Consider the following 8,788-nt stretch of genomic DNA (forward strand, 5'->3'; position numbering starts at 1 on the left):
TGTGGATATGAGGCATAGCTTTATTGTGGCTGGTGCTGTGCTAAGGTCAATGTCTGTGAAACACTGGGGACTTCGGGTAATAATTCATCTATTTCATTAGAGCTGAGTGATGCTGGGAAGGTGTGGCTGGCTGACTGGCACTCAGGCCGGGCCTCTCTGGTATTCCACACCACAGATAATCCAAGGCGCCTCTGCCTCGGCCCACTGTCCCTGACCCCGCGACCTGATGAGGGGATACTTACTGAGCCTGGGCAAGCAAATGGAGCACACCGACAAGGACGTCTGAGATGCAAAGAGCAAAGGAATATATGGGCTCAGAGGAGGTCAAATAGAGTTCACAGCGGTATATATAATGCAAAGGCTGGGTATTGGGGGGGGGGGCGTTTTGTCAACTCTTCAGAGCCTAAGGAACTAAGAAATCAATTCACATTTGTCCCAACTTAGAATATCATGCACTTCTATACACCACTAGCAAAACCTATCTACTGCCTCCGTCTCCTTGTCTCAGCAGTTTCATCCAGTGAGCACAAGCCCCTTATGATTGATTGATATTAGATTGAACTGGCTGTTGTTTCAGCACCATTGACTTCAGCAAGAGTCGCACCCGAAGATTACAACACTGATTGCATTTCAATTTTAATGGAAAGTGCCGGAATATCCGAAGTTCTTTCTGTTGAGTTCACCCACAGTGTTTTGTGCCATTAGCGACCCTCAGAAAGACAAATTGGTTGCATTACCAGCTGCCTAATGTTCATTTATTATTTGTATAATAAAGTGGCATGTATTTGTGCTCTCCTGAAATTGATTATGTTGTACAGCACACCGTTCGTGGGGGATGATGCTTTTTTACAACCTCATAAGTCATTTCTGAGTCTTGGTGGCATTTATTAATGTGTCTGTGTGTGATGATGCGCCACTGAATCAACTGAGCCTGCTCCCCTTGGATTCAATGAAACATGCAGTAAGACATGATCCCGCTGTATGTGCCTCAATGGCACATGGCGTCCTGCCCAGTCAACTGTGGACCATTAGACCTGGATTCAGTGCGTAACTGATAGGGATTTCCCACATATTGAATGGGTGTGCGTGCCAGGCATGATGATTAGGGATGATGCATTAGCGGCAAACAGGTGAGGTGCTGCTGTGTCTGGTGGAAGTGGATCATCCATCCAACCAGACTGCATCCATTCATCAAGCATCTAAGACTTGTTCAAGAGAGGGTGAGTGTGAAAAGACAGGAGTGTGATCCCACCAGTGCTGCTGTTAAAATGCCAATAAATCTATAGTGTGTGATTGGGTGAAGTTCTGTGAGGAGGAAGGACCAGGGAACAGAGAGGAAAGTGTCATCTGATCACACCAATGGTTACTTGAGGAATACTGTAACATTTTGTGCTCTAAAATGGTGGACCTGCAGTGTGAGAAAAAGTCCCATTAAAAGCACACGTGGCAAATTTGGCTGTTAAAAACTACAGGTGAAAGTGAGTCAAGCAATCCAGGGAAAGATCTAAATCATTTCTACAGTAATGTAACAGATGAATTATTCACTAGCAGAAATGGTACTGTTCCCACCAATACATCTTCAGCTCTCTCTCTGGCAGGCTATAGCGAAGCAGCCCGTAATTGCTCAGGGCATGAGGTAGTACTTAAAGCCTAGAACGGTGTAGATCAGAGTGCACTGCACACTACAGTGACAGGCTGCACCGGTAACTAGTCCATCATGCTAACCTGCTTATACTGTAGTGGATGAAAAAGTTTACAGTACAGTGAAGGGCCCATACTGCTGCAGTCCTGCTCTGACATCACCGCAGGCTATATGCCACATGCAAACTGCAGAGAGACCCACTTTTGATTAGAAGAGAGGAGAATTATGGCACTAGTTAGAATTTAACGAAGGTACATAAAGTGGAACTCTCACAGCGTTTAAGACCTCAATGAACTGCTGGATGGGAGAAGAAGGTAGCTAAAAACACTGGAAGAAAGATGGAGAGAAACGCTCTGATGCAGCTGGTAGAATTGGAGCATATACTTTACACTACCACTCAAAAGTTTGGACACACCTGATTGAATGTATGTTTTTATTATCTTAAGGCCATTTTGATCTAAAGGCTTATGCTTAAATGCTTGAAATTTTTTTCTTAGACAAATATAAATAATTAAGTTGATGCCTATGTATGATTTTTTTTCCAAAGCCTTTGCCTTTCCATCAAGGCAAAGGGCGGCTTCTTTAAAGAATCTAAAATATAAGATAGTTTTGATTTGTCTAACACTTGGTCACTGCATAATCCCCCCCCCCCCCCCCCCCCCAGTGGAAGAAAAAACATTAAGAAACATGAACAAGTACAAAACTCCACAGGAGCGTTCAGACTTGCGTCCTCCAGTCTTATTTTCCTCGGCAGCATGGATGAAGAGCACTTCTCTGTAGTGGAAGTGAAAACCCCAATATTATGGCTGACTCAACTCCCCCCTCGGTGGATTTTTATGTAGCTATTCTCTCAAAGGTCAGGAGAAGCTGTTTGTCTCTCTCTTTCTGCCCCTCTTCCCTGCCTCTCACTCGAAATCCCTGCGGTGTCTGAGTGGAGATGATAGAGCGGTCTCTTCCCTCCCTCCCAAAATCCCTCCCTGCATCTATCTGTGCCTACCTCACTCACTCACTCACTCACTCTCTCTCTCACTCACTCACTCACTGGTGCTCAAAATTCTCCCACATAGCACTGGTTGAGCCAGAATACACCAAGGCTTCTACAAAGACAGAGGCATCATAATAAAGACTGAGATAAAACAAAACACACTTTTTGCTTGGAGTCCCCCAATTCAGTGATGGGCAAGGTTGTTGCTAAAAGCATGTGTGGCGCCATTCCATTAAAGGATAAGGCTGGTGTTTTTTAATGCATTGCTTACCGTCAACAAATCCTATGAAAATAACAAAATCAACAATGCGTTTGCTCTACTCCCGTTACTTTCTTACCAATTACTTCCCATGTACCGTTTTTAGCCGTCAACAAGGAAGTAATTGGCTCCAATTGTAAGCTAAAAACCTTGAAATACAGCTCACAAAGACATAGTTTCAATTTTAAAAATCGCTAACTGTTACCACAAAAAGTCAGACTGTTGTAGTTATTACCAAATCAAATTCAAATGGGAACAAATTCTTCATTACGCCGGGGACTATTTTCGGTGCTACGGAACTACTTTCCTGAGATCGCAAACATGTTTACAGCCGGCTTATTAAGTTGTTTGAGGAAAAAGTCGGCTGGCCTGGTGCATCGCGATGATGAAATATGTTGCCCAGAGCAACGGCATGGCTCTTTGACGTGTTTTTATCCTTTAAGTTTCACTTGTTGGATTACTCTCATGGTAATTCAATCCTGGATGAACTGAAGCATGTAAAAAATAAAATAAACAAAATATTTGAACCTGTTCTTTCCAGTCCAGTAAGTGCCTCTCATCAGTTTAGCAGTGCTTGTACTTTCTGCTGCCTCTGTAGCATGCTAAGTTAACAGTATTCTTACATGCATCATTTCATCTCATCCACTTGCTAGTAGTCATCTCTCTTCTATGTATTCTTTTTTTTTCTCTTTCTTTCTCTCCCTTGCCACACCATCTTGCTTTTCTCCTCTTGCAGCTGGTCGTGCAGATTTGATTCAGCATTTCCAGCGGCCCTCCGCTCCCTGTTGCTTATTCTCTCTGCTTCATTCACAGATGGCTGCAGAGGAGGCTCCCGGGACACTGGGCTTTGCATTACTCTTCCTGTGTCTATTAGTCATTCACTCAGTGGATGTGAAGTAACTTTTATCCACATATTTGAAAATAGGGTTGGAACATGACTTTAAAAGGTGACTTGTTATAATCCTAAACAACTATGAAGTAAATCGTATTTAATGAATATTTTTACTCTCACTTGTGCCAATTGTATATGCCTGAATGTGTTAACCCTCAGGTTAAGGCTCAGGCTTTTCCAGAAGGCAGACCAAAAAGCAGTATTTTCACATTTGTCCGTATGCATGAATAGATGGAATATAAATCAAACCTGTTCCATGTGAGTAATTCATTAAAAAGCAGTCAGAGGTTAAATACAGTGGTGGAAGGCATAGTGAGCTGGTGCATTAATTAAACCATCTTTTCTTGTTCTGCCATTCACCCCAACTTTAAGAGACCATTCTGGGGCCTTACCAAAGGAAATTGAATTAATGAACTATTGACATGTGCAAACACTATAAAAGAGGCTCCCACAGGAGCTTGTGTGAAATTCAATGGGAACACAAACCCAATTAAGTGACAAAAAGACAAAATAATCAAAACTCAAAATCTGCTGCCATTCCCTTGCCACTATATCGACATCTGCTGCGGCCCCTATAGTCCAGTTTTCATCTAGCTAAAAATACAGAAGTATTTAATTTTGCTTGCAGTGAAGCTGTCATTGGTGAGCTATTTGACAACAGAGAAGCCTGTGTGGGGAGATACAGTGTAAGGTAGGTGTCATAAATGCCCATTTCATATTGCCAAACGACGCCCCCTGAAAAAGCAATTAACTTCTAAGAATAGACATTCAGAACAAAGACACTAAAGAAATCACATTAAAAGTAAAAGAACTAAGCTTTATTGTGTCTGAAAATTACTAGACTTTGAAGGTAGGTGAAATTCAATTTCAAAGTCTAAAAGACCATAGCTGCATCAAATTAAGACTACACACTTTTATTCGATTTATTCCTGTGAAAATTACACAGAAGTAATAAAATATTATGATATAGCCATAGGGAAAGCTTTTCATGGATAGATGAAATCATTTGTTCAGAATAAGGCAACTCTATGATATGATGACATTTCATCAAGATAATTCTGATGAGTATACCATCTTTAATAACTTATCACGATACGTTATAGATCTCCACTGGAAATGATGAAACAACAGTGCAATTCTGGTAGTGTGTGAGTAAGTTTGGTGAGGTATGTTTTTCATTAAACAAATAAATTCTGTGTCAGTTTTCACAAATCACATTATTACCTGTGCTTTCTAAGGTTATTATTTGAACACTTGGAAAGATTTTTCTTCTCTACCTTCTTTGTTTTGAATTTTTTTTTTCTCCACTTTTGAAATGTACCACTCAAGAAAGCTCCAGAGTCTAGGAGCCCCCAGGAGCCGAAGGGCTACATGTTCTATTCAGAGTCACTTTTCTGAAAGTTTGAAAAGAACTCTGCCTGCCGTCAGTTTGGATTCATAAACCAAAGTGTGAAAGATGTGAGGGAGATATCGGGATGCAGGGCGGGAGACGGAGAGAGAGAGAGAGAGAGAGAGAGAGAGAGAGAGAAAAAAGATGCCAGACGGGAATATTCCTCAGCTTGCCGAGGCAAAACTGCCGTCAGTGTCTGTATGCGGATTTAGGAACAGTGGATGTGCTTGAGCATCGTCCACGGCTGCTTGACAGAGCAGAGGCTGCTTCTCAGTCCCAATGAGGTGTATATAGTGTATTTCTGCAACCTCTATCAATCTTTTCTGCAAGCCAACAGAAATTCCCTTTGCAGTATAGAGAGTCACTGGCTTCCTGGGTAGAGTCAAGTGAGTGATGCTTTTGATTCTGCATCCATGTGGGCGCTGTGAGACAGGCAGAGCCACATGTCACATCAGAAAGCCCGTCCCTTCATGTCCCGCTGCTCCGGTCTGGGCAGAGATGGGGCTGGGCAGTGCTACTCCGATGATATTTTGTTGTGTAACAGGCTGTAGTTAAAAGTATGTTATTATGGCTTCATGAAAAGATATTTGACAAAACTGGCAAAGACGCGGAATGACATTCACTTGCAGACTTTACGCACAAAGACTCATTCCATTCCACCGAGGCAGAGAAATCTGCAGTGGATCTATCGAGCTCCGGTTGTCACAAAAGTTTTGTTTTGCTCTTTGTTGTAGTACAATGCTTTCTACTGACATCGAAGTGGTCTGATCGTTCCCATTACACATTCAGCAAATGTTTTTGTTCGCTCAGCTTCCTCATTTGCCATGCAAGCTGAGTTGTCAGGGGGCCGCAGTCTTTCCTTCAGCCCTTATCATGCTTCCTCTCATCCATCCCGTCTCCCTCAGTGGCCACCCAACCCCTGCCATGGCTTTGCTCACCAAATTACCCAGGGCACCTACAGTGATTGGACAGGCCGGCGGAAAGTAAACTCTAACCTCTCTTATTAATTGCATATCTCGGCCTCTCCTATGAAAGCGAAAGGCTATGGAGCGGTGGGATGATTTTGTTTGGTCCACCACAGACTAAAATCAGCAGGTAATGATGAGCACCAAAAGTTCATGATTTCATCAGTGGAAAGGCTTTTCACTTCTGCATCTTTTATATCTTTGTAATTGCAAAGAGGGAGTGGAGAAGCGAGTAGTTCTTCTCACTTGATTAGCCTCCATGGGAAAACGGAAAAACATCTAAAAAAAAGAGAGGAAAAAGAACTTTAGAAAGTCTGAAGTGATTCCTAGCCTGCTGGAAAAACAATAGTTAATTAAATCTGTATAATTTTGGGTAATTACGGTAAAAATAAATGTGAGCGCTTTAAAAGCCTCATCAGTGGGAGCAGTTCTCGAGGATGTTCAGCAAGATTTCTACTTCCTGCTGAATGTACCCCAGGCATTAAATGTCACGCAGCGGCACATTCAAAACATTAGTTTGTAAAAATCACAATCAAAAAAAGAGAAATTGTATCCTTCTATATTAGCAATATTGAGTTAGTCTAATGAGGCATTGTGGCTGAGGTCCTGGGCGCCATGTGGTTCACTGAGGCTTTGAAAGGCACCATTCACAAACCCAACTGAACTTGAGCCAAGCCGAATTACGCTCGCCGGTTTCATCCAAACATCTGTGGTGTCCAAAGAACATCCTGGAAGAGACTGTCTGCAGAGGAACAGACCATTCTACGTACCCCTCGCCCTCCCCTGCCCCAAATCCCCCTCCTTGTCTTTGCTCCACACAAGCCTTTCATTCATAATACCCTTGCACAGTCAGTTCTGCCTTTGTGCCTTGTATTGGATCTCTGTTGGTGCTCTGTTCCCTTGTTCAAAGGAAACAATCATTGTTGCATCCCACCCTCTGAACCAACAAAAACTGAGTGAGATCACATTGTGTTTGTATGGACTCTTACTGTGCTGCTCTCAACTTTATATCACAAGCTTGTCAAAGTAAGAGTTATTCATCATTAAATATGAACTTGTGACAATCAAAGGACATGAGCATGATAACAAAATAACAATCTGAAAAGCTGTTTAAACTGTACAGAAGAAATTTTCTCATCATGTGGTTGGTGTAACCTTGGCACAAGTATCTCTAGTAGTTTCCCAGCATTCACTACTTGCACCGTCTTAATGATTTGTCTTTGTCCAGATGGGGGAGCTGTCAGGCTACCCAGCAGTGCTACAATAGTGTACCTCTGTATGACTCTCCACCACTGTACCCCTGCATCTCCATCCTGGGAGACTATGCTGCAGAGCCACAAACAAAAACCTTGCAAATATGGTAAACAGAGTTGCAAAAACTATAAGATTGCTGACTCTCCGACTCTGGGACAGTGTTAGTTCCCAATGGGGAACAATTGTAGAAATATGGGTTCCGTACCTGCGCCGCTTCTTAGTCAGTCATATCCATCTCTACTTCTCTGTTGTCGCTCTCTTCAATCCAGCTGTCTGTACAGTGGGTAAAAATGTGAAATAAATTCAAGGATTCAATACATATTCTTTAAAAATGAAGACGTAAGACTATGCAGGCATTGCCAGCCTGTCTGTTTGACTCCATTTCAGGGAGGAGTGCTGATTCTACAACAGCAGCATTTAGTCGGCTTAGTTTGCTCCTTTAATTTCAGCAAATATACCTAAAACAGATGTACGGATTCTCGAAGACCTTAAAATACTTTGTTGAGTTTGGCTGCTGCTAGAACAGAAACACGGTAGGCGTTACAGCCTTGTCCCATAGTTTGTTTGGACTGGTGTGGGTGTATGTGTGTGTGTCTGTGTGTGCACATCCTTGTGTGCATATGTACAGTGTATGTATCTCGGCAGTGTGCATGTGTGTGTATTTGAGCGGTGTGTGTACGCATGTTTGCCTGTCTGTCACTGAGTACGTGTGTGCGTGCAAATGTGCATGTGCATATGCAGGTTTGTGGCGGATGTCTCTGTGTGTGTGAAATGCCGTGGGTTGGATCTCTCCAGCGAGAGTAACGAGGGACAGAGACAGACACAGTTGCTGGCACAGAAAGGTTCAAATATATTCCCTCTGTCTGTGGGAGGAAAGAAACACTGTGCAGAGAAAACAAGAAATGATCAACTGCACCTCTTCATTTTTTTTCTCTCCCATCCCGCTCACCCTCCCTTCTCTAGAGACACTTCATTAGAGAAAACATATCTTTCACTGCTAGTTTTTCCTCAAATGTAGATCATATGGAACCCAACCAACCCCGCCCTTTTGAGACTGAGACAGAGGTTTGCTACAGTGAATTGGTCCTCTGACATATGTAACATCTGTGTGGATGTACTTTAATGTTTTTCTTGGGAAGCTGTAATACTCGGGTGACTAATTGTCCAGCTTCATAGTCATAAATCGCACTACTAATGAATGGTTTACAAACCAAATAGGCTAAACCAGAAATATTATGTTCATGTAGAAGACCCAAATAACACTCTATATTAGCCAGAAAAATCAGTGGCCTAAAGTTAAACTCATTCCACTTCTATTCACTGTGAATTAAGCTGGATACAATAACTTTTACAGGAATGGAAAATTAAGAATGTGACTTTTATTAAAATGAAATCCAAGTC

Source organism: Centroberyx affinis, unplaced genomic scaffold (genome assembly GCF_046629955.1).
Source record: "Centroberyx affinis isolate AG114_WGS23_722 - 3 ecotype Tasmania unplaced genomic scaffold, CSIRO-AGI_Caff_v1 ptg001502l_1, whole genome shotgun sequence".
In the NCBI taxonomy this organism is placed as follows: domain Eukaryota; kingdom Metazoa; phylum Chordata; class Actinopteri; order Beryciformes; family Berycidae; genus Centroberyx; species Centroberyx affinis.